The sequence below is a fragment of the Malaclemys terrapin genome, chromosome 17 (genome assembly GCF_027887155.1).
Source record: "Malaclemys terrapin pileata isolate rMalTer1 chromosome 17, rMalTer1.hap1, whole genome shotgun sequence".
Lineage (NCBI taxonomy): Eukaryota > Metazoa > Chordata > Testudines > Emydidae > Malaclemys > Malaclemys terrapin.
The window spans coordinates 187,694-213,755 of record NC_071521.1 but is presented as its reverse complement, the minus strand read 5'-3'; the positions used below and the strand labels follow the sequence as shown (position 1 = coordinate 213,755).

The 26,062-nt window shown below is 48.9% G+C and overlaps 1 long non-coding RNA gene across 2 annotated transcripts; it reads left to right on the top strand.

The window, feature by feature from the left end:
• Window positions 1–23,671: 23,671 nt before the first annotated feature.
• Window positions 23,672–25,984, top strand: LOC128825386 (uncharacterized). Of its 2 annotated transcripts, none has more exons than XR_008442664.1 (3): window positions 23,672–23,784; window positions 23,882–24,806; window positions 25,062–25,984. It is a non-coding gene; the product is annotated as an uncharacterized LOC128825386 (long non-coding RNA). The 2 variants fall into 2 exon arrangements; XR_008442665.1 differs by having other exon boundaries at window positions 23,672–24,327; window positions 24,690–24,806.
• Window positions 25,985–26,062: the final 78 nt, after the last annotated feature.

Genomic DNA, 26,062 nt, shown 5'->3' with positions numbered 1-26,062 from the left:
GCTATACAAGCATCCACATCTTTCAAACATCCTCCAGCACCATCTATGACATTTCCCAAGTATTTGACGGTTGTCACTTGTTCAATATCTCATCCAGACAGGTTAATACTGAGCTGGTTGTAATCGGGAGTTGGAGGCTGCTTGATGGTTATGGCTAAGGCTACTGTGTTTGGTGTGAAGGTTGCAGTGTTCACTGTAATTGTGAATTTTAATAAAGTCTATGACCCCTCCCCCCCCCCCCAAGAGAAGTAGTTCCTTTCCTCTTCGGGCATTACAACCTAGTGCTCATGGTTGCAGCACCACTCAGGTTTGGCACATCTTCCCCTCTGCAGATGTACATAGAGGGGCATCAGGGCTAAATTCGATTGGCATTGGAACCTGACCTATATGGCTGCAGCACCATCCAGGTTTGGTGTGTCCACCTGTAGATGGAGATGGAGGGGCAGATGCACCAAACCTGAGTGGCATTGCAAACATGTGTGCCAAGTCACAATGCTCGGAGGAGGGAGGGGGACCCAACCCGCAGGACGAGTGCAGGGTGGAGTCATTCTCCAACCAATGCGCCTCTTACAGGCTCCCTGTATTTTTCCGCATCTCTTCCATTAAATATTGTAGCCTTAATTATGGCCAGGGATTTCTTGGAATAATTTTTGTAAGCTTCCATCAACCAATCAATGCCAACATTGAACAACAATGGTGACAGGATGCAGTATTGCCAAACTCTTGTGGAAACTGGAAACCATGCCATGTATCTACTATTAACTCAAACATAGCTTTCCGTTCCATTATAGAGCGTGTCTATCAAGAACTCTGTCTTCCCAGGGATGCTAAGTCACCTCATCAGAGCCCACAAACTTGAAGCACTGACTCAAAGGCCTGATGGAAGCTTACAAAACTGCTGTGCACAGCTTATTAAATTCAGGCATCTTTTCAAAAACTGTCCCAAGATAAAGATCTAGATGATAGTGGAACAACCAGGTCTAAAGCTGCACTGAGTATCCCTCACAGCTTTTGCCATGAAGGGCATTGATGATTTGAGACATCAACATGGAAGCAAAGACATTTTCTTCTAATCCTTCTTTTCTTCTAACATTTCTTCTAATTTTAAAGCATGCCATTCATCTGCTTTTTCAAAATACACTTTACTTTTGACTTAGTCATGGCCACATAAATTATATAAGAATTTATGGTTTCTAACAAATTAACATTACTTCTACTAGAACTGAATCATCACCACTTCATTGTTTTCTCTACGCAAATAATTATCAACAGCATATAATACTAGATTTTTGCTGGAGATAGACATTTATTTTTAAATATTTTGGAGGAAACTTAAATCTATGCATTTTTTCAAAGCGTGTGTTATTCAAATATTATTTGGATTAAAGTGGAATACCATATTCTAAAAATGTAAACCACACTTTTAATTTAAAACTTTAGAACGCAAATTTAGTTCTGGAGGAAAGTGCAGGCCAGACTAGACTGAAAGCTGTGGTGCTCTAGAGCAAGCATCAACAAAATGGACACATGGCTGCAGATAAAGGTAAACAAAAGGGGCACAAATTCACCCTTAATCTGAATCTTGCATAGTCATTTACACCAGTGCAAAGTGGAGGTAAAATGCTACCAAATCAGAATGTAAGTATTTCGCTCACTTTGCACTGGTGTAAATGACTGCAGAAATAGTAAGGCAATGGTGAATCAGGTCCTAAGCAAAGAACTATGCAATGAGAGGAAGAAAATTTTGAGCCCCTTTCCCACCGACATACTTATTCTCAGAAACGCAGAGTATAAGGGTCATGTTTATAAGCACAGGATGGGAGCATCTGCATAGAAATGTAAAGGTGCAACTCAACATCCAGAAGAGCATATGGTCACAAAGTTCTCCTCCTTGGCATCATTCCGGCTTCTAAACAGGAGTAACTCGGTGGCCAGGAAGCAGCACTCTCAGGAGGTCAGCCTGTATGGTTCCTGGCCACTCTCCTGTTCATTACTTTTCACTACATACTTATACATGCATCATTTGGCACTTGTATTGTGTAGAGTCAAAGTCCCAAATTTTAAAATAGTTGAAACAGTAATAATTGTGGGAGCAATCCCCCTTTGATAACCCTTCTGTATAATTTTCCTCACCATACAGGAATCAAGTGTACTGATACACTCCAATCAGTCTCCAGCACTGGGCAGAATAGCATTTCTAGCAGTGCCTTCAAACTGCATGATCTGCCAGTGCCACATAAGTGTAGAATATTGTGATAGCAGTGGGTTATCTATGAAATACCCTAAATTTTTGTTATGATGCAAGGATCCCCACCACCTGTTTCTTGACTAAAAGAAAAAAATGGCATTCTCTAAACAAATTAAGCTAAAAGCTGTGCCAAGGGGCAGAATAAAGTCCAAAGAACCAGTAGCACCCTTATTATATTAATTAATGTTTTAAAATCCTTGTTGAAGTTCCTTGACTGATGAATGGGCACATCTAATATAAGTGACTTTTAGAAATCAACCCTATTAACTGATTTTAGCCTTGTAAAATAATAAAACTGTAGCAAATCTGTGAAGAGTAACTTCTGCATGCCTGCAGATTATCTGTGTAGAGCTCATAATACTTGTGACTCAAAGGTCAGTACTCAAATCAAATAATGTATTGCAAATCTAGGTGCACAGCATTGTCTATACCTAATATTTTAGGAAAAGTTCGAGGGTGCTGACTGTGTATGCATTCAGCACTGTCTATAACTAATATTCTAGGAAGAGTTTAAGGGTGCTGACTGTGTATGCATTCAGAAACACTCCAAAACACACACACACACACACACACACACACAGGGTAGGATCTAATACACCACAGAATCCAACACCATTGTTAAAATAAACATAGTTAACAGAGACAAGGTGGGTGAGGTAATACCTTTTATTGGACCAACTTTGTTGGTAAGAGATCAGGCAAGAGCTCTGTGTACGTTAGAAACCTTGCCTCTCTCACCAACAAAAACGTATGCAATAAAAGATATAACCTCACCCACCTTGGCGCTCTCATATTCTGGGACCAGCAAGTCTACAACAACATTGTGTACAATATTCTTAACAGTCATCCTAGCGACCTTTCCATACTAATGAACAACTTTTCTTATCTCCAAGTATCTGGATTGCACTGAAGGGCTACAGACTTAACCAAAAAAAGTTACTTTCCTTGCTTCTTCCAGAGAACCTGCTTATAGAGAAATCATAAAACAGGTGAGAGAACTGCCTTCCAACTCTGAAATATTTATTTTCAGCTCAAGTATTTAGTGGTTATCATTTTCTCTCTTTTTCTTCCTTATTTGGAATAAATAAGAGTTAATAGGTATATTACTTTCACTGGCTCAAGCTTGAATAATTACTCACTCTGTGGTAGCCTCTTGTGATTCTGCAGCTGGAATTTCAGTTATTCTATCACACCACATCCCTTTTATACAGCAAAAAAATCCACCCTGCTAATGCATGTATCTTTGGAACTGCAGCATCACTGAAGGCTCTCATAACACAGGCTAATCTCAAATCATTTCCCCTCAGGGAGGCATCCAAAAGTGAAAGCCAGCTGAAAGAGTTATGGGGAGATCTCAGCTGTGGACCAGTTTACTTTTTGTACTGAGGTTAACAACATCTCCAAATCCAAATGAGGCTGGAATGCAAATACATAGCCTCTGCAGGGGGGGGGGGGGGGGGGGAGATCAGCACACTACACTTAAGTAATATGACACCATTTCAACTCTGTAAGAAATCTTAAATACATTAGGAAAGAAGTCTTACTTTAGAAAACAAAGCCCCACCCCTCCCCTCCCTTACCTCATGCTGTCACAAGTCTTTTCCCATTTTATCAAACAACAAGCACAAAATTAATAAATAAAGTAAACAAGAGCGAAAGGAACGGTAGTATAGCAAAATAAAAAAACAGGGCAGTCTAAGAATGTATGCTGCAAATTCATTGGCTCCAATGCTGTCTAGCTTAAATCTAGGATTCCAGTTGGCAGTTTGCAGGAATGATAGATATTCCTTATTCTGTGTTGGATGGTGCAGGATGCAGCATATCTACTGCAGTACTAGGCTGGCAGACACACAAATAGCAAGCTGCCTCAGCTCTGTTAAAAGCTAATGTTGGTTCTGAGCCAAAGTTCCCCCCCCCCCCAAAAAGAAAAAAATCCCCAACACATACATACATTTTATAAATATAAAAACATAAGACTGTCTTGAAAAATGTGTAAAAAGATGAAAAGCACAGCAAAGAAAAAAAAAAGCAATACTTACCAAAGAATTAAAAAGAAAAGAAAGTATCAAAACAGAAGGAGCAGAAAATTAGTAAGCACCAGAATAAAAAAAATTACTTGAAAAAGTCCAGAAATTAAAATAATTTGCAGGGAATTGACAAAAGGGATAAACTGTAATGTAACAATCAAACATACCTCATTTTTATTTTATTTTTTTAAAATAGGGATCTGATTCTCTCTCTGGATTACATTATTATTGGTTTATATCTGTTCCTACCCTTTTAAGGGCACAATAATAATTCAAGTAAGGGTTTGAATTTTTTTTGTTTTGTTTTGTGGTTGGGGGGTTGTTTTTTGTTTGAATGATAAGAAAATTAACAAGTGGCCCAATTCTGCAGGCCTCCAATACCAAAATTCTCACCATTGAAGTATTATAAATATTATTTGAAGACCCATCGGGGGTCTCAAACTCAATTTACCTCAGGGCCAGTGCCAGTCCTCAAATCCTCCCAGCAGGCCAATAATGTCACTGAAGATGGTGTTCAGAAAAGATATTGTATTTTTTAGTTAAAATTTCTTGGAAATAATCAAACGGTCATACAACTTTATACAATTCTTTGCCTGCCAGAGAATTTTTAGTGTTTGCCAGACACCTGGCAACGCTTCAGTTCTGTCAGTTTGTTGATGTTTGGCCTCAGTGACTGAAAAGTTGAAACCTTCAGGATTGCTGCAAGGTGTGCAAGTTGTGTTTGGTATTTTGATTTGTTTATATTCTTTGTGGAAAAAAGTGACGCTGCCTCCATGGCTGACTCTGCCCAGCGACTAGTGATGGTATCTCTGTCCCTTTCCCCCAGCCAATGGGTGCTGTGGGGGGCAGCGCCTGCAGCAGACATTGCTGGCAGAGTGGCTGCATGCGTCTCTCCTCCGTGGCTGCAGTGGGGAGGTTCTCAGGCCACAGATGGCCTGCGGGCAGGGACTTTGCACCCTAACCCTTCAACTAACCCTGATCATGACCCTATTATATCATAACCCCCACCCTGACCATAACCCTAATCCCTTAACTCTAACCCACCTTTGAACCCAAACTCTTACCCAACCTAATCCCTAAAGCTAATCCTAACCCTCGCATTAAACACAACCCTCAACCCTGCCTCCCAGAACCTACCCCTCCCCTCCCCTAATCTAACTCTCCCCAGGGCTGCCTAGAGGATTCAGGGGGCCTGGGGAAAAGCAATTTTGGGGGCCGCGTCCATAAAAAAATTTGCAATACTATATTCTCGTGGGGACCCCTGCGAGGCCTGGGGCAAATTGCCCCACTTGCCTCCCCCGCCCCCCGGGCGGCCCTGACTCTCCCTCTCAACCCCTAGCCCTTTCCAAACCTAATCCACACCCTAAACCTAACTCCCCCTTACCCTAATCTGAACCTGACCCTGTAATCCACACCCTAAACCTAACTCCCCCTTACCCTAATCTGAACCTGACCCTGTAATCCAAACCCTAAACCTTCAAACCCCAATTTCCCCCCTCCATGGGTGGCACCATCCTGTTCCCCATTGGGGGGCTGAGGTAGGCTAGACAGAAAATTGGGGGGCTGCACCCCCCCTTGGTACAGGGCCCCACCCATCTCTATGGCTTGGCTCTGCTCCTCTTAAGTGCCAGCCCTGCCTCCTGCCCCGTCCCCCCCTTGCCCTCCTCCTGGCCAGGTTGGCGGCTGGAGCCGGCCAGTGGGGGGTGACTGATGCGCTGGCTGTGCCGTGGTATGGGCAGCTGGGGTGCTCCCCTGTCTCCTTCTCCTGCTGCTGCTCTTGGCCCTGGGGCTGCGGCTGCCCCTCCGCTTCCCACTGTCCTTCGACTGCTTGCAGCCCCCAAGAGCCACTGGGGTGGGGGAACCTGGCTCTCGCAGAGCCCTCAGGGAGCATCAACCACGGGCGGCAGGCCCAGGAGCTTGGGGCAGAGTGGGGCTGTTTGGGTTGCTGTGGGGCACCCTGAGCCCTCTGCTTGCTTTGGGCAGCGCATAGTTCAGTGAGGACTTCTGCGCTGCTGGTGGCACTGTCATCAGAGCTGGGCGGCCGGAGAGCTACCCAGGTTGGCTAATGAAAAGTGTCTCTCCCATGGAGGAGCAGTGACACCCGGCGGCCAGTTGGGGTAATGCACAGTGTGTGTTTCCGTTGCAGCGACAGTGATACCCGGTGGTCAGTCAGGGTAATGCACTGAGCACATTTCTTTGAAGCAGCAGTGACACACCAAGTGGTCATGCACAGGTGTTCCATTGGACCAGCAGTGACACCTAGTGGTCAGTCGGGATGATGCAGAGACAGTGGTTCCCTTGGAAGTGCAGTGACAGCCAGAGGCCAGGCAGGGTATTCCACAGAGTCTGTTTCCCATCGAGCAGCAGTGACACCCAGTGGTCAATCGGGGTAATGCACAGAGCATGTTTCCCTTGGCACAGAAGTGACACCCGGTGGCCAGTCAAAGTAATGCATGGGGGGGGGGTCTCACATGGAGCAGCAGTGCCACCCGGTGGCTAGTCAGGGAAATGCAGAGAGTGTGTCTCCCTTGAAGGAACAGTGACACCCAGTGGCCAATCAGGGTAATGCACAGATTTCAGAGTAGCAGCTGTGTTAGTCTGTATCCGCAAAAAGAACAGGAGTACTTGTGGCACCTTAGAGACTAACAAATTTATTAGAGCATAAGCTTTCGTGGACTACAGCCCACTTCTTCGGATGCATATAGAATGGAACATATATTGAGGAGATATATATACACACATACAGAGAGCATAAACAGGTGGGAGTTGTCTTACCAACTCTGAGAGGCCAATTAATTAAGAGGAAAAAAAACTTTTGAAGTTATAATCAAGATAGCCCAGTACAGACAGTTTGATAAGAAGTGTGAGCATACTTACAAGGGGAGATAGAATCAATGTTTGTAATGGCTCAGCCATTCCCAGTCCTTATTCAAACCGGAGTTGATTGTGTCTAGTTTGCATATCAATTCTAGCTCAGCAGTCTCTGGTTGGAGTCTGTTTTTGAAGTTTTTCTGTTGTAATATAGCCACCCGCAGGTCTGTCACTGAATGACCAGACAGGTTAAAGTGTTCTCCCACTGGTTTTTGAGTATTTTGATTCCTGATGTCAGATTTGTGTCCATTAATTCTTTTGCGTAGAGACTGTCCGGTTTGGCCAATGTACATGGCAGAGGGGCATTGCTGGCACATGATGGCATATATCACATTGGTAGATGTGCAGGTGAACGAGCCCCTGATGGTATGGCTGATGTGATTAGGTCCTATGATGATGTCACTTGAATAGATATGTGGACAGAGTTGGCATCGGGGTTTGTTACAAGGATAGGTTCCTGGGTTAGTGGTTTTGTTCAGTGATGTGTGGTTGCTGGTGAGTATTTGCTTTAGGTTGGGGGGTTGTCTGTAAGCGAGGACAGGTCTGTCTCCCAAGATCTGTGAGAGTAAAGGATCATCTTTCAGGATAGGTTGTAGATCTCTGATGATGCGCTGGAGAGGTTTTAGTTGGGGGCTGAAGGTGACAGCTAGTGGTGTTCTGTTATTTTCTTTGTTGGGCCTGTCTTGTAGGAGGTGACTTCTGGGTACTCGTCTGGCTCTGTCAATCTGTTTTTTCACTTCAGCAGGTGGGTATTGTAGTTTTAAGAATGCTTGATAGAGAGCTTGTAGGTGCTTGTCTCTATCCGAGGGATTGGAGCAAATGCGGTTATATCTTAGAGCTTGGCTGTAGACAATGGATCGTGTGGTGTGTCTTGGATGGAAGCTGGAGGCATGTAGGTAAGTGTAGCGGTCAGTAGGTTTCCGGTATAGGGTGGTATTTATGTGACCATCGCTTATTAGCACAGTAGTGTCCAGGAAATGGACTGCTTGTGTGGATTGATCTAGGCTGAGGTTGATGGTGGGATGGAAATTATTGAAATCATGGTGAAATTCCTCAAGGGCTTCTTTTCCATGGGTCCAGATGATGAAGATGTCATCAATGTAGCGCAAGTAGAGTAGGGGGCGTTAGGTGACAAGAGCTAAGGAAGCATTGTTCTAAGTCAGCCATAAAAATGTTGGCATATTGTGGGGCCATGCGGGTACCCATAGCAGTGCCGCTGACTTGAAGGTATATATTGTCCCCAAATGTGAAATAGTTGTGGGTGAGGACAAAATCACAAAGTTCAGCCACCAGGTTAGCTGTGACATTATCAGGGATACTGTTCCTGATAGCTTGTAGTCCATCTTTGTGTGGAATATTGGTGTAGAGGGCTTCTACGTCCATAGTGGCCAGGATGGTGTTTTCTGAATAAGGACTGGGAATGGCTGAGCCATTACAAACATTGATTCTATCTCCCCTTGTAAGTATGCTCACACTTCTTATCAAACTGTCTGTACTGGGCTATCTTGATTATAACTTCAAAAGTTTTTTTTCCTCTTAATTAATTGGCCTCTCAGAGTTGGTAAGACAACTCCCACCTGTTTATGCTCTCTGTATGTGTGTATATATATCTCCTCAATATATGTTCCATTCTATATTCATCTGAAGAAGTGGGCTGTAGTCCACGAAAGCTTATGCTCTAATAAATTTGTTAGTCTCTAAGGTGCCACAAGTACTCCTGTTCTTCGTAATGCACAGAGTATGTTTCCCTTGGCATAGCAGTGACACCCGGTGGCCAGTTGGGGTAATGAACAGAAGGTGTTTCTCTTGGAGCAGTAGTGACACCTGGTGGCCAGTCAGGGAAATGCACAGAGCGTATCGCCCATGAAGCAGCAGTGACACCCGGTGGCCAGTCAGGGAAACGCACAGAATGTCAAGTATCAGAGGGGTAGCCATGTTAGTCTGAATCTGTAAAAAGCAACAGAGGGTCCTGTGGCACCTTTAAGACTAACAGAAGTATTGGGAGCATAAGCTTTCGTGGGTAAGAACCTCACTTCTTCAGATGAAGTGAGGTTCTTACCCACGAAAGCTTATGCACAGAATGTGTTTCTCTTGGCACAGCAGTGACACCTGGTGGCCAGTCAGGGTATTGCACAGAAGGTGTTTCCCTTGGCACAGCAGTGACACCCGGGGGCCGGTAGAGGTAATGCACAGACTGTATCTCCCATGAAGCAGCAGTGACACCCTGTGGCCAGTCACGGTAATGCAGAGTATGCCTCCCTTGGAGCAGCAGTGACATCTAGTGGACAGTCAGGGAAATGCACATAGCATGTTTCCCCTGGCATAGAAGTGATACCCAGTGGCCAGTCAAGGTAATGCATGGGGGGAGGGTCTCCCATGGAGCAGCAGTGACACCGGGTAGCTAGTCAGGGAAATGCAGAGAGTGTGTCTCCCTTGGAGGAACAGTGACACCCAGTGGCCAATCAGGGTAAGGCACAGAGTATGTTTCCCTTGGCATAGCAGTGACATCTGGTGGCCAGTCAGGGAAATGCACAGAATGTATCTCCCATGAAGCAGCAGTGACACCCGGTGGCCAGTCAGGGGAATGCAGCTTGTATGTCTCCCTTGGAGCAAGTATCAGAGGGGTAGCCGTGTTAGTCTGAATCTGTAAAAAGCAACAGAGGGTCCTGTGGCACCTTTGAGACTAACGGTGCCACAGGACCCTCTGTTGCTCCCTTGGAGCAGTGGCCTGTCAGGGTAATGCACAGAGCATGCTCCCCTTGGCATAGCAGTGACACCTGGTGTCCAGTCAAGGTAATGCACTGGGGGTCTCCAATGGAGCAGCAGACACACCCAGTGACCAGTTGGGGTAATGCAGAGTGGCTAGCAGGTGTGGCATCAGTCTCTTGCCGTTTGCTGGGCGGGGGTGAGGTGGGCTGGAGAAAAAATTGAGGGGCTGCGCCCCCCTCATCACCTGTCTCCACCCGCATTGGGGCCATGCCTCTGCTCCTCAGTTAAAGGCCAGGCTCATCTCCTCTCCCCCCCAGCCAGGGTTTACAGCAATATCACTTTTATTAAAATAAAATAGTAAATAGGATTTAGTCCAAGTCCATATAAATAATCTAAATCTGTCCAAATTTTAGTATTAAATCCCAAATCCTCTTAAATAGCCCATCAAAAACCAAAATTTGAAACTGTAAACAATGCTTCATTTAAAACCCAAACATTAAGAAAAGCTGATTTTGTTTTTAAAAACAAAAATTAACAAATGACATAAATTATCAAAAAAGAGTGCTACTACAGAATGATAAAATAACATAAAATAAATAAGCCCTACTATTAAAACCATCTGTAAAGCAATTGAATTGTTGAATACTGGCCAAATCTGTATAAAATATGCAGAACTATGTCAAAACTGGTATTGCATGTCAGACATTCCAATCCAGCAAAAGTCAATTAAAAGCTCCACTTCAACTAAAAAAAACCAAACCAAACCAAACCAATAAACCAAAACAGTCAGCCTTAAACAAACTTGCACATAAGCGAAATTAAACCTGTACCAACATTGGAACAAACTATGTAATTTTCTAATTCTAACTTCTTGTTTCACCCATGAGGGAAAGTGTTTTGTAGCCCCAGTAACCGTGTTGTCACGCCAGCATTTCTTTCACTAAATAAGGTTTTTACCAAATATGAATTGCCATTAAAATTGTCTAACAGAAATTCTAATTGTATCTTTGCAATAATATCCTAAGTATGCAAGTACGTCCCCTCAGAACAGCACGACATTCCTCAACTGCTAACCCAAGTGAATAAGTGGTATGCTTCTGCTAGAATAAGTGATATTCTTCTGTTAGAATCCTAGAGAAGCATTTGCAAACCCTGGGGCCTGAAGCTGATGGGAGAAAGGTAAATGAGCAAGCTCAGAGCTCTCCGACGTCACCTGCTGGAGAGCAGAGGGAATTGACTGAGTGACGTATTAGCTAATTTAAATATTAATGTTGTTCTCTGGTGGCAGGCTCCCACTGGAGAGCAAGAGGAGTTGACTGAGGGTGGCATATCTTATTTGAATATTAAAAGCTGGCAGTTTGGGGATACTGGTGTCAAATTTGAGTAAGTTTTGGGGTTGGGACCCATATTTTTAGTGTAGCTTATTGGGAGCCTTCCACTGACTGGGGGTGTGGTCACCCTGAGCTGAAAGCCTGTTGTCCGACGTGATGAAGGAGTGCCGGGCACTTTGAATAAACTAGAGAAGAGAGATTACAAAAGATTACACAAGTTTGGTGTTGTGCCAAAATTATGTTTCCTGGCGGTTTTGAGACTAAACCGCTGAGTTTTTTTTTAGATTGTTTTTGTGTCAGTGGCACCCTAGAGAGGGGGTAGGATCATGTTTGCTACAGGGGTCTATTTGTAATGATGCGGGGCTGCAGGGTCCCCAAGCCATCAATGGCTGTTTGGAACTCCTGGGTCCACCTGCAGCAGCTGGGAGCTCTGGGTTCCATACGCAGTGGTGTAGGCCTGTGGGGTTCCCCCGCTCCCTGCAGCAGCTGAAGCTGTGGGGCCCTGCCCCTGCCCACAGTGGCTGGGCGCTCCTGGGTCCCGCTGCGACATGTGGCAAATGGGAGCTTTAGGGTCTGCCTGTGATGGCTGGGAGCTATGGGCAGGGCCGGCTCTAGGCACCAGCAAAACAAGCTGGTGCTTAGGGCGGCACATTTTTAGGGCGGCATGGCCGGCGCCAGAATGCCGCCCCTAAAAATGTGCCCCGGCCGCCCTAGCTTACCTCCGCTGCTGCTGCCACGGTGCACGAAACAGCTGATTTGCGCGCCGCTGCTCGCCCTCCCTCCCAGGCTCTCAAGCCTGGGAGGGAGGGAGAGCAGCGGCGTGCGAATCAGTTGTTTCGCACGCCGCGGCGGCTCGGGGTCTCCCCATCCCTCCCAGACTCTGAAACCTGGGAGGGAGGGGGAGATCCTGAGTGGCCGTTTCGCGCCTGGGAGCCTGGGAGGGAGGGGGAAAAGCGGCGCCCGCGCCGTGGCCACTCGGAGTCTCCCCCTCCCTCCCATGCTCTCAAACCTGGGAGGGAGGGGGAGATCCTGAGCGGCTGCGGCGCGGGCGCTGCTTCTCCCCCTCCCTCCCTCCTTCCTAGGCTTGAGAGCCTGGGGGGAGGAGGCAGGGCTGGGGATTTGGGGAAGGGGCGGAATTGAGGCGGGGCCGGCGGTGGGGTAATTAAAGAAGGGGAGGGGGCGGCCAAAATTGTTTTTGCTTTGGGCGGCAAAAATTCTAGAGCCGGCCCTGGCTATGGGGTCCATCTGCAATGGCATGGGGCTGCGGAACTCCAGTCTGCCTGCAGCGGCTGGGAGCTCTGGGGTCCATCTGTTGTGGCATGGGCCTGTGGGAGTCCCCCACCACCCATGGCTGCTGAGAGCTGAAGGGGGCCCCTGCCGCCACCGGTGGCTGATAACTACGGGGCCCCCAGCGGCTGACAGTTGCAGTGTCACTGCCCCAGGGCTGAGGCGGAAAATGTCACTGAATTCTGTGACCTCCATGATATAATCTTAGCTTTAATCATTGTTGACTCTCTCTCTTAATCTAGGTCTGCTCTAGTGCAGGTGAGGCAGGGAAGATAGAAGGTCACACCCCAGCACAAGTTCAGGAAGCGATGGCTCTTGGGTTATTTGCTGTGCTTGCAGAGGACTTGTCCAGGCCAGTGGAGCAGCCCAACCCGATGAGGGGCTGGAAGAAGAGGACCTGAGCTGCCTAGACATCCTACTTAGCAGGAGCTGAGTAGCCAGAGAATTCTGTCTGGTGATGGAGGAGGAGCAGCTGTGTATTTTGCTGAAATGATGTCTCTCTATCCAGTGTCTGAGTAGCAAGGTGCCTCCCTGAGAACAGAGAGATTCTTCTTGTTTGCATGGGCTGGGTCCTGGAGAGGTTGGAGCCTCGCATTTGGCTGTTAATGGGCTAGGAGCATCACCCTGCTCCCCAAGACTGAATGTGAAGGAGGAAAACCTGCCTGCAACTCGGGACCCTCTGTTATTCCTTGTCTGTCCTTCCAAGTCACTGGGTGTGAGTCACTGGACACAATATCAAGTACAGCCAAAGAAAACCATCTTCTGGTCCTTCAGAGGACCTGAGCATCCTGGCCAGGCATGGGCTGGGATGGCGGTAGGGAGAGACCTGCAGGACTGTAGTCTCTTACCAGAGCTGATCACTTCAAGCACTGGCTTGGCTGGAGGGGACTAGGGAAGGGGGCTCCAGGAAGCAGAAGCCAGGTGACCTGCCTGCCCATGTCTGTCCTCCACACACCAGTGCTGGCCTACGTTCTCTTTTCAGTTCCTAATGACATTGGGAAGATGAGAGAATGGCCAACCTGGAGGAGAGACCAGGAGAAGGAGCAGCCACCCTGAGCCCATTCAGAGGAATGGAAACCAGACAGCGAGATGGGGAGTAGGCGCAAATGGAAATTTACTTAAACTAAGTATTGAAAGAGTGCTGCAAACACTCTTGTCTATGGAGAGAAACGTGTTATGTTAGCATGGGGTGGGTCCATGAGAAAAAAAGTCGTTGAATATAACTGGGGCATGTGAAGGTTGTGGGAGCCCTGGCTTCCCACTTGGAGTTGTCAGGGCCCCGGGAACGGAAAGCATTAGTTTTCTTGAATTATGGTTATCTTCCAGGAGGGCAAATTGCCTGTAACCAGAGATGCTCAGGCCTCAACTCTCTGCCTTCCACATCACTGGGTGTGAATAACTGGTCATTGCACTCTGCTCCTTGTCTGTACTGACTCTAGCTCCTTTCAGAGGACATGAGCATTCTGGTTAGGTACAGACCTCTTTGGGATAAAGGCAAGGGGAAGGGACAATAGTCTGCTGTGCAGTGTGATTGCTTTGGGTGCAGGAGCAGCCAGATGCCTCTTCAGTTAGCTGTTACTGTCTCAAGGAGTGTAGAAAAAATCCCTCTGGAATAGCAAGAGCCAGAGCTAAATACCATTGCTGTCTCTGCCACTAACTTTTTCTTCTTGGGTTGTGTTTTCTGCAAGGGAACACTTGTAGCAGAGTAGTTCAGCTCTGTCCTGAGGTGGAGAGCAAAACTAGCCTGGCCTCAAGACAGGGGCCAGTCAAGACCAGCGGGGAGCAAAGCAGTTGTTGTTGTCGCTAAGATAAGTGTTTGTCTCCTAAAGGCTCTGGTGACAGCTCAGATGACTAGAGAGAGTACTTCCCTTTGGCTGGGGCTAATATCCAATAAAAGGTTCCCAACTAGCTCTAGGGGGAGGTGGAGAATTTCTCCATCTTGCGAGCTACTGATCTTCCTTGGCAACATCTAATGCAGGAGTCGACAGTCTTTCAGAAGTGATGTGCCGAGTCTTTATTTATTCACTCTAATTTAAGGTTTCGTGTGCCAATAATACATTTTAACATCTTTAGAAGGTCTATTTCTATAATATATAACTAAACTATTGTTGTATGTAAAGTAAATAAGGTTTTTAAAATGTTTAAGAAGCTTCATTTAAAATTAAATTAAAATGCAGAGCCCCCCGAATCGGTGGCCAGGACCCAGGCAGTGAAAATCAGCTCGCGTGCTGCCTTCAGCACGCGTGCCATAGGTTGCCTACCCCTGATCTAATGTGTATTTCTAGTGCAGCTCCTCACCGGCCCTGATACCTCATGGGAGTTGTCTTCTCTGGCCTGTGTTTCTAGATTGTGGTGACCTGGGCACTGCTTGGGGCAGCTGGATGTCTGTTCAGTGATTGATCAGTAGGGTGTTTTGTGTGTGTGTTTGTGTGTGCGCAGGGGTGGGGTGGGGGGTGGGGTTGTAACTTTGCTTTTGCAAAGACTCCAGTCAGGCCTAAAAATTTGTTCCCTAGAAGTTACCCTAGGCTCCTCCCATCCCATCCCTGTTGCAGCAGCCTAGTCCCCAGTAGGAAAAATTAGCTTAATGAATACTTGACTTTAACTGAATTTTGTGTGGTGGTTACTCTAGTCCTCCTCCCTACCAACTCTGGCTTGCTTCAGAGGATGTGAGCGGGGCATAGCCCTTGGCCCGTGTGTCCGCTCACAAGGGTGTACCACCCAGGGCAGGTGGAGGGTCCAAGGCTCAGCACAGCATCCCGGACTGATGTGCTCTGGCCTGGGTTCCTGAGTCCTGCTCCCCGAGGGCTGTGTTGGCCCCGTAGCTGGACCCCGCACCAGGGAGGCTCTTACAGGCGGTGAGCGGTCAAAGGGCAGTAGGGAGCTGAGGAGCAACCACAGCCCTGGGGTCCCAAGCAGCAGGAAGACAAGATGGGGAAGCTCAGCGGCTGCCTGCACTCTGACATCAGCTAGTGCAGCAACTGCTTCACCCTGCCCGACTCTGGCTTCTGGCCTCTGACATGGCCATGGGCCAGAGCCTTGGAGGAGAGGAGGCAGGGCTGGCACTTCGCTGCGGAGGAGCAGAGGGTGGAACCACAGAAGGGGCAGGGCCTCATGACAAAGAGGGTTGCAGCTGCAACATTTTTGTCTATTCACCACCACCGGAAGAGGCTGGTGCTGTCCCTGGGGTGTTACTGTTCTTCGAGAAACACTCTGTGCATAACCTTGTCTGGCCACTGGGTGTCACTGCTGCTCCATGGAAGAGACAGTCCATGCATTTCCTCTGACTAGCCACTGGTGTCACTGCCGCTCCAGGGCAGATGCACTCTGTGCATTATCCTGACTGACCACCAGGTGTCACGGCTGCTCCAGGGGACACTGGTGCATATCTCCATTACCCTGACTGGCCTCTAAGATAAATGTGTAGTAAAGGCTGAGTACAGACTCCTGCTTCCCTCTAGCTGCAGCTTGTTTTCTAATAAAAGATTTCCTGCTCATTCTGGGTGCAGAGGGAGAATTTCTTCATCTTGTGAGTTTTTGATCTCCCTGGGCAGGGCGAAGCATGTCCTCCTGAGCAGAGGCCTGGAACCCGGAAGGTGACTACAGGTGGTGTTTGTTCTTCCTTCATTACTTCTCTCTAAGGTGTTGGCCAACATGCTCTCTCTCCTTGCCTGTTGGTCTACAGCCTCCCTTCAAAGCCATGTTCACCTGCATGTGTCCAGTGGTGATTGGGACATAGACGTTGTCAAGGCTGCTTCCCCACTTTGAACTTTAGGGTACAAATGTGGGGGCCTGCATGAAGACTTCTAAGCTTAACTACCAGCTTAGCTCTGGTCCGCTGCCACCATTCCCAAAGCTTATTCCCTTCCCTGGGAAGCCTTGAGAAACTCTTCACCAATTCCTTGGTGAATACAGATCCAAACCCCTTGGATCTAAAAACAAGGAAAAATCAATCAGGTTCTTAAAAAGAAGACTTTTAATTAAATAAAAAGGTAAAAATCCTCTCTGTAAAATCAGGATGGAAAATAACTGTACAGGGTAATCAAACTTAAAGAGCTCAGAGGATCCCCCTCTAGTCTCAGGTTCAAAGTACTGCAAACAGAGATAAACACTCTAGTAAAAGGTACATTTACAAGTTGAGAAAACAAAGGAAAACTAACACGCCTTGCCTGGCTATTTACTTACAAGTCTGAAATAGGAGAGACTTGTTTAGAAAGATGTGGAGAACCTGGATTGTTGTCTGGTCCCTCTCAGTCCCAAGAGCTAACGAGCTCCCAAACAAAGAGCACAAACAACAGCTTTCCCCCCCCCCCCCAAGATTTGAAAGTATCTTGTTGCCTTATTGGTCCTTTGGGTCAGGTGTCAGCCAGGTTACCTGAGCTTCTTAACCCTTTACAGGTAAAAGGATTTTGGTCAGGAGGGATTTTAGAATACTGTACACAGGAGAGCTGTTACCCTTCCCTTTATAGTTATGACAGACGTCTATAGCTCTCTCTGTGTGTGTGTGTGGGACGGGGGGCGGGGGAACAAGGACTTAAAGCTGCTGCTGCTTCTCAGGTGTGCTTCTAGTGCAGTGTGCCTTGATGCAGCAGGGGAATTGTAGTCTCTTACCTTTGTCTGCAGAATGTGCTGCCCTATGTGCTATTTGGTGCCGCTGGAGGTGTGATTAAAAATACATAAATACATCATATTGACAAGTTTGCAAAGACCCACTTGGGTGTTGAAAATGTATTCCCCAGAATGCTTCCCTTCCTGTTTCTTCCACCATCCCACCCCTACTGTGTTATGCTTATAAGCACACAGGATCTTTTTCAGAGGAAAAGGCAATATGCCGCATTTATTGGAGATACAATTAGCATATGCATTCAATCACACACACACACACACACACTGTAGTTACCAGTACAGAGTCTGGAGCAACCTAGTGGCCAGCTAGGTTGATTATGGGTAGGAAGGAGCCAGGTTCTGTCGGTTGTGACACGATGCTCCGGGGAAGTCTTGGCAGGACGAACCCAAAATTTCATGGCAAAGCACCCTGTTGATATAGTGATCTAACTTCATTGGGACTAATGAGTTTTGCATCATCATGCTGTAATCAATTGCCGTTTGATGAGTGCTTGTTTTCTAAAATTGTTCTTATTTCTTATTTTATTCCTACATCAGTCTCTCGGTGAATTACCCCATGCTGGTTTTGATCACAGCTATCTTGTCCCAATTGATAGGTGCTTGCCTTGTTTTTTAGAGTCATCAATCTGCGCTCCTTTGACATCTCAATAGAGGCATGTTGTAATCTCCTGGCGCCTTTATGTCTGTCCTCCCTAGAACATTTGGTCCGGTGATGACCTTCACACTTATCTTCTAACACACACACTCCTCATTCATGCACAAAACAGGATTGATTTACACAGAATATTTGAATAGGAACATCAAATTGCAATGCAAGAGAAAACAATTATTTAATTCTTTTACTTATTTCAAAATGCTAATTTTAAACCTACAACAAAGTGGTGACCCTAAAGGTCTATTACTGCCTGAAATCTGCTTCAGACACAATATTTTGGCTGGGAGGAGGATGTAATCTTTAACCTTCTACAGATGGGGAAACAAGCACGGTTGAGGCTGAACCATCGCACCATGGAACAATACAGGAAATTTTAACTACATATAACTCTGAGTTCTTTAGTATCTCAGTCATGTTTATTGAAGGACATAAATCCACATCGTGTAGAGGTCAAGCATAGGAGTTTATTACACACAGCGCTGGCGGAGTGTCACCTGGCTTATTAGGCTCAGAGACACTAGGGTTACCATTCGTCCGGATTTACCCGGACATGTCCTCCTTTTTGTGCTAAAAATAGCGTCCGGGGGGAATTTGTAAATCACTCAAAATGTCCGGGATTTCCCCCCTCCCCCGGCAGAGCGAGCGAGCGGCTGGGAGGGCTGCAGGAAAGTCACGGGCTGGACTCCGGAGCAGCTGTAGAGGAGTTCCTCCCCCCCTCCCTGCATTCTGAGCCGGCAGCTCCTCCTCCCTTGCAGCCCAGTGTCCTGGTCCGGCAGCACTGTGCAGGGCCAGGGACCGGGTTTTGTTGTGCTGGGGAGCGCAGCCACGTGTCTGGCTCGCACAGAGCCCAACACCCTGTTCTGAGCAGCAGGGTAAGGGGGCCAGGGGGCAGGAGAAGGGGCAGGAAGGTTCTGGAGGGGGCAGTCAAGAAACGGGGGGGGGTCGGGAGTTCAGGGGGGGGCTTTTTGGAGGGAGTGGAGAAAGTTTTGGGCAGTCAGAGTACAGGTAGGGGGTAGGGTCCTGGGGGGCAGTTGGGGGGGTCTTAGGAGGGGGCAGTTAGGGGACAAGGAACAGGGAGTCTTAGGTAGGGGGTGGGGTTCTGGAGGGCAGTTAGGAGCAGGGGTCCCAGGAGGGGGCAGTCAGGGGACAAGGAGCGGGGGGGGGGCTGGGAGTTCTGGGGGGGAGCTGTCAGGGGGCAGGAGTGGGGAGAGGGATCGGAGCAGTCAGGGGACAGGGAGCAGAGGGATTTAGATGGGTTGGGAGTTCTGGGGGGGGCTGTCAGGGGGTGGGGAGTGGTTGGATGGGGCGTGGGAGTCCCAGGGGTCTGTCTGGGGGTGGGGGTGTGGATAAGGGTTGGGGCAGTCAGGGGACAAGAGGCAGGGAGGCTTAGATAGGGGGTGGAGTCCTGGGGGGCAGTTAGGGGCAGGGGTCCCAGGAGGGGGCAGTCAGGGGACAAGGAACAGGGGGAGGGTTGGAGGTTCTGGGGGGGCGGGAAGTGGGAGGGGCAGGGGTGGGGCTAGGGCGGGGCTCCTCCCGTCCTCTTTTTTGCTTGCTGAAATATGGTAACCCTAGAGACACTGTCAATCAATTGATTACAGTGGAATATATAGCTTTTCCATGGGCGGGGGAAAGTAACGGGGTAGGCAGTTCCACACCCCGGGATAGGTTTTGCAGCAAGACAAGATAGCACATTAGCCAATGGTTAAAAGGTTACATAATGTCTCCGCCCATGGTCTCAAGTTAGCAAGTTAACATTTAATTAATACTTTGATAAAATGTTAGTGGTATAAAATATACATGTTGGATTCTGATTTGGGGTCCATAGGAATGGAGCAACTCCTTTGATTGTCCAACAGGTCCATGCCTAGGGGTTAAAGCAAAGAAACAGTGAAAGGATATGATAATACAAATTATCTCCTTTATGTGTTAAGGCAGGGCATTGGTCCCTGGGAAGGGAGATGGAAGGATGCCATATCTTTATACTGACATGTGCCAATTTTCATAAAACTCAAGGTTGGATCTGTGGGAAGACTGTTTTCCCTTCAGGAGAAACACAACAGGAATAGGGATCCTTTGTTCAATTTGAAACATTGGATGAAACATAATTATTCAGTTATTGCTTCAACATCTGGTATTTCTACTGACCAAGCATATCTTAGCAAAGGCAATGTTATCTGTTTACCCCAGCTTTCTCTTAGCTGATCACTATTGCTAGGCCTCTGGTCTCTTAACCAAACTCTGGACTTTGGGTCTGGAAAAGAGCTGGCACAATCCATATACCAGGTTGTTATATAAAATGCACATGGATTTTAACCCTTCACTTATCACACTGACAGCCTACTCTAAGGAGTAAGAATGTATTCTGATAGGTTGGTAGTGTTTTTTGAAATAAAAATGTGTGGTGGTGGATTGTGCATTCTAGCATCTCTAACTCCAACGCACCTTTGCATAACAGTGCCACTTAATCTCTGTAATAACGTATAGAAAGATCTGTTTCTCCATTTGTACTGTCACAGCAGTTTTTTTTACATCACAAACTACTAAACATGTGGGGAAAGGGGGCAGGCTACTCCCTTTTCCCTTCACTCTGGACCACATGTACCATGCTGGAGGGGAGATATCCCAGGATTTTTGCAGATACCCTTTGCCCCATCTCTATGTTGAGATGTCACAGCAGGGGCAAGGCACTAAGCAGGGGGTTGGATCGAGGAGAAAAAGGTATGGAGGTGAGATGGGAGTGTTAGGCCCAAGAAAATGGAGTATAGAACAGGTTGTTTGGCCAGCTTAGCCAAAGTGAGGCTAACAGTAGTTGCTGGGCCATTCCTGTCTCTCTGTGAAACATGAAGACATGCTTGCTTGGGCTTCAAAGAATGAGATAAGGGGCGGGGGCACATTCTTGTACACGATGTACTAGGAACGGTTTGTTTGGACATATGGAGACTTGCAGTCTCCACTCCCTGTTTCTGTTCTTCATCTGTACTCAACTCCCTCCTTTCTCCTAGTTTCTGGTGCATGACAACAAAGCTCATAAGAAGTTGCTGAGGCATCACAAATTGTTTGTAGTGTCAAAGAAGATAGATATGCATGAATATTAGAAGCTTTCTAACTAATAAAGGGGGGTTGGGTTGTTTTAACTATGACGCGACGGAACTGTCTATATAGCCTTACTAGTTATTGTAATCGGGGCTGGTTCTCAGTGGAGACGGGCCGGTCTCTATTGTTGTGTGCACTCTTCAATAAAGAGCTTGTGTTTGGACCTTGCTGGTGTTGCCTGTCTCTCTGCGGTCAGACAACGAACCATGCCGTCTGGGTTCGAATCCCCGACAGGAGTGTCCTGTGTTTTCTCCTACTATGGAGTGAGGAGCCAGAAACTTCTAGCTGCCAGGGGGTGGTGACAAGCACAAGCTGCTATGAGACGTGCCCTCTATATGAGCAACAGTGAGTCACAGAGGGAGCATCCCTCAGCTGTGCTGCCAGTGGAAGCAGCCAACCTCACAGGGAGGGGGATGGGTGACCCCTCCCCTGACTGGGGACAGTAGGTCACAGTGGGGCACCCTTAGCCATCCCGCCCCCATCAACTTTGCTTTCCCTCCTTGGCTTATGTGCCTCAATTTCCTCTTCTGAAACCACTTCAGCTCTTGCAACCTACCCAACCCGTGGGGCACTCACCCTCCTCCACTCACCTAGATAAAGCCCCTAATCCCAGTTCCCTTTTGTCAGTTCTTTTTTCTGCTTCTACATCCCTCTCATTCCCTCCCCCGGGACACCTGCACCCCAATCCCCCTCATCCAAAGTCTTCTACTTTCCCCTATCCCCTGCATCCTTCCTGCTCCTGCCCATTCCCATGCCCCCTGAGCGGGTCCTAAAGCAACCTGTCCCCACTTCAACCCAGATGGGCCTAGTAACAACCCTCCCCCTCGGAAGACCCCGACCCTCGGCGTCCATCCCTAGCCCCCACTATTGCCATGTGCCCAGCTAAGTCCCGCTGGGAGGGGGGAAGGGGGCGGAGGGACGGAATGAAGCAGTGGCTTGTGGGAGATGTAGTGTGCCCTGGCCTACAACTCCCATCAGCCACCGCAGATCCAGCGGCACCGTGGGAGAGGCGGGGTCCGGTGCCCGCTTCTCGCAGCGGCCAGGGCGGGGCCCAGAGCCCTCTGTTCGGGCGGGAGGCGCTTTTGGCATTACAGCTTCCGTTTGCAAAGCGGGGCCAGAAACGGAAGTTGTCGGAAGAGGAAGTGATATCAGCAGTCGGAACGCGACTCGACTTCTGTTCTACGCGAGTTGCTCCCGTCGTGAGTGACGCATCCTGGGAGTTGTAGTTTTTAAACTGCTGCTTCCTCAGGTATGTTTGGTACTGGCACGCCTCAGCTAGTGACCCCAGCCCGCCGCGACCTTCCCTAACCCGCACCCTCCTCCCCACGCGCCCCAACCTTCCTCGTTCCCCGCATCCCCAGCGCGCCGCAACTTTCCCCAGCCGGCCCCCGCACCCCCAGCCCAACACAACTTTCCTCGTCCCCCCCCGCAACTTTCCCCAACCGGCCCCCCGCACCCCTAGCCCAACACAACTTTCCTCGTCCCCCCCCGCAACTTTCCCCAACCGGCCCCCCGCACCCCTAGCCCAACACAACTTTCCTCGTCCCCCCCCGCAACTTTCCCCAACCGGCCCCCCGCACCCCCAGCCCAACACAACTTTCCTCGTCCCCCCGCACTCCCAGCCCACCACTACTTTCCCCAACCGGCCCCCCGCACCCCTAGCCCAACACAACTTTCCTCGTCCCCCCGCACCCTCAGCCCACTACAACCTTCCTCGTTCCCTCCCCGCACCCCTGGCCTTCCCCAACCCGCACCCCCAGCCCACTGTAACTTTCCTCATCCCCCCTGCACCCCCAGTCCGATGCAACTTTCCCAAACCAGCCCACCGCAGCCCCAGCCCGCCATGATTTTCCTCATCCCCCTCCCACCCCCAGCCTGCCGCAACCTTCCCCAATCCACTTCCCCGGTCCCCAAGGCTCCCCCCCCCCCACGCCTGCAAACTTCTCCAACCCGAACCCCCATTCCTCTAGCCCAAACCAACCCGCCCCCGTCTATCCCCTCATCCGTTGGGCCCCTCAGTCCTCCTTTCTTCTCCCTCCAACATCTAGGCCACCCCAACCTGGACCCCATCCCTACCTTTCCCCCATCTATGCCTCCTCCCATACCGCCCCTCAGCCCCCCTCCCTCCCCAACACCCTCCAGTCTGCAACAACCTTCCCCAACCCACACACCTGTATCCCTTAGTTCATTCCTCCACTCATGGGACTCCTCAGCCCCCATCTCTCTCCAACATCCTCCCAGCTCACCACAGCCTGCACCTCCATCCATGCCTCCATCTGTAGGGACTGTTCAGCCCCCCTTCCTCCCCAACAGCCCCCCCACTTCTTCTCCCCATCTGTTGGGCCCCTCAGCCCCCTTTTTTCCTCCCTCCCAACACTCTCAGCCCAACGCAACCTGCACCCCACTCTGTCCCTAGATCTGTGGGTCTCCAGTGCTCTTTTCTCCTTTCTCCAACATTCCCCAACCTGCACCCCTATTCCTACCCTTTCCCCCAGTCCCTCCTTCCACCCATGGGGCCCCTCAGCCCTTCTCTCTCCTTCCTCCCCAACACGCACCCTTCGTAGGACGTGGTCAGGGGTACTAGGTGTGCATCCCCACAGGCCAGGTCTCGGGAGCCACGGAGAAGTAGGAGCGGACGAAAACCATGTGGATTCGTGGATAATAGAGTGGAACGGTGACTGACAGTGTGGGCTCAGTCTCTGTTCCTCGACTGCGGTTGATGTAGACGGAATGGGAGACAGAGGCAGGGCTGAGGGCAAGATTTCCAGCACCAATAGAGCTCTGTGTAGTGATAGTTCTTGCTTGGCTTTATTAGTTTGCAGAGGAATCGTCCAGGAGCCCTAGCCAGACAAGAATATGGCAGAAGTGGATCTAAGCATCCTGGACATCATTCTAAGGAAACATGAATAGTCGACGTTTCTGCCTTCTGCATCACTGGCTGTGAGTAAGAAGTCAGTGCTTTCAGTTCCTCATCTGTGGGACACTGCAGAACGGGATGTTAATTTTTTTTGTTTTTTCCCCCCTCTGCTGGATTTAGTTGCAAGGAAAACAGAGTCACACATCAGTGTCTCCTGCCCTCATGCGATGGAAAGCGAGCGAGAGAGTTGAGACTCTGAGCATTGTTGATGCCACGCAAAAGCCATCCTTACCTGTACTCGGTGTAGTATTGTTCACAAGCCGTGTGCTTTCTGGTTGGCTATGAGGCTGTGTGAGATTACGGCTGGGGAGAGGCCAGAGTCTGCTATGCAGAGTGATAATATCGGTTGCTGTTGCAAGGGGTGCTTTTTGGTTGTAGTGCTGAAGGCTTAATGTGGGGGACGGTTGGGGGAGGAGTGCTGTCCTGTGGCAGAAGAAACTGGTTCCTGACCAGCTGTGCTTACTAGACAGACAAGGTCCCCATTTTCGGGTGCTGCTCATTTCTCTGGCCAGGAGCGGTGTGTCCTCCGCAGCAGAAGGTTGCATCTAGGAGGATGATTCCAGATGGTGAGTTGCTTGCCTTCCTTCCATCTTTCTCTTTCTTTCTCTCTCTCTTCACTTGGCCAACACACAGCCTCTATCTCTCTCTCTCTGTCTGTCCTTGCCTTTCCTTGTGCTGTCTCCCTTCGTAAGACAGTGGTAGGCATGCTAGATGTGTATCCCCAAAAGCCAGGTCTCAGGCACCATGGAGAAGTAGGAGTGGACGAAAAGCATGCGGGGCAGTGGGCGATAAAGTGGAGCTGTGACTGTCGGCATTTATTCGGTGGGGGCCGATGTAGATGGGACTGGAGAGAGAGGCCAGGATGAGGGCAAGATTTGAAACACCAATAGAGCTTTAAGTAGTGATGGCTCATGCTTGGCTTTTGCAGCTGCGCTTCCAGAGGAATTTTCCAGGAGCCCTATCTCGAGGAGAAAGTGGCAGAAGTGGACATCCTTGTAAGCAGACATGAACAGTCCTCACCTTTCTCACTCCCGCATAACTGGCTGTGAGTAAGCGGTCAATGGTCTGAATTCCTGTGTTCAGTGTAGTATTCTTCACAGACCATGTGTTTCCTCGTTGGGTACGGGACTCTGTGAGATTACGGCTGGGGAGGGGCTTTTTGGTTTTAATGCTAAAGGTGTAACGGGGAGGGTTGAGGGCATAGCCTCATCATATGGGAAAGACGAAAAGAAGAGCCTATGAGACGTTGCCTACTGAGATGGTAACTTGCTTGCTTTTTCCCCCCTTGTGCTGGGTTTAGTACCAAGGAGAAAGAAGTTGCGCGTCAGAGTCTACTGCCCTCATGCAATGTAAAGTGAGGGACAGCAGCGAACTTGTGACCCGTGTTGATGCCAGGGAAGAGCCGTCTATCTGGGATCCGAGCAGACGCCACTCTCCGTGAGATAAGTGTCTGGTTTGGTGATTGCTGTGCTCGCGGTCCACCTTACTCCTGCTACGGACGCCCTGTGCTTACTAGACAGACAAGGTCCCCATTTTCAGGGCTGCTCATTTCTCTGGCCAGGAGCGGTGTGTCCTCCGCAGCAGAAAGTTGCATCTAGGAGGATGACTCCAGGTGGTGAGTTGCTTGCCTTCCTCCCATCTTTTCTAGTGTGTTGGCCAACTTTCTCACTCTACTTTCCTCTCCTCTCCTAGTGCCGTCTGCCTTCGTCGGACACAGGCAGACATGCTAGGTGTACATCCCCACAGGCCAGGTCTTGGGCGCCATGGAGAAGTAGGAGCGGACATAAGCATGCGGGGCTGTGGGCGCTAAAGTGGAGCTGTCACTATCTGTCTGTGTTAACTCGGATTCTGTTCATCGAGTGAGGCTAATGTAGATGGGACTAGAGAGGGAGGCAGGGCTGAGGGCAAGATTTCCAGCACCAATAGAGCTCTGTGTAGCGATAGTTCTTGCTTGGTTTTATTAGTTTGCAGAGGAATCGTCCAGGAGCCGTAGCCGGACAAGAATATGGCAGAAGTGGACCTGAGCAGTCTGGACATGCTGCTAAGGAGACATGAATAGTCCTCATGTTTCTGCCTTCTGTATCACTGGCTGTGAGTAAGAGGTCAGTGCTTTCAATTCCTCATCTGTAGTCGCTGTAGTTTTCTTCCCAGGCCATATGCTTCCTCGTTGGGGCCGAGGCTCTGGGATTAAGGCTCAGGAAGGGACAAGAGTCTCCTGAGCAAAGTGAGTATTTTGGGTGCCGTTACAATGGGTGCCTTCTAGTTGCAGTTGTAACGTAGTAATGGGAGATGGGTTGAGGG